Source organism: Solanum stenotomum, chromosome 4 (genome assembly GCF_019186545.1).
Source record: "Solanum stenotomum isolate F172 chromosome 4, ASM1918654v1, whole genome shotgun sequence".
Lineage (NCBI taxonomy): Eukaryota > Viridiplantae > Streptophyta > Magnoliopsida > Solanales > Solanaceae > Solanum > Solanum stenotomum.
Window position 1 is genome coordinate 50,750,812 of NC_064285.1, and position 512 is coordinate 50,751,323.

Consider the following 512-nt stretch of genomic DNA (forward strand, 5'->3'; position numbering starts at 1 on the left):
AGAGCACCCCCAAGTCGTAACCGGCGTACTCGACCTCTCGGAGGTCTAATACAAACCTCTTAGCATTCATTCATCGCATAAAACTAAAAACCATAATGAATTAAAAACTTTCTTTACAAAGAAGACATTTCATAAAAAAAAAAACAATAGCAAGCGGAAGACTTGTTAGACTTTATACATGATGTCTCAAAACCATCTAATACTTTAGAGTACAAAATTCGGGACCAATCCCATACACAACTTAAATAATACTAAAAAGACATAAAAGAACATATGGGGTATTGTCCTCGAATATATGAGGACTCACCAAGTCTTCATCTTCAACACTTAGAAACCTATCAAATAGCCATGACATGTCATCATCTCCAAATCCCTACACTTTAGTCCAAAAAAGGAAAGAAAGGGGTTAGCACAATTAAGTACTAAGTATGGAGACCATGCAAAAACATGCCAAAAAGGACATTTTCAAGGAAGTAAATGCTTTCATATCATTTGATAAAACCTTTCCTTTA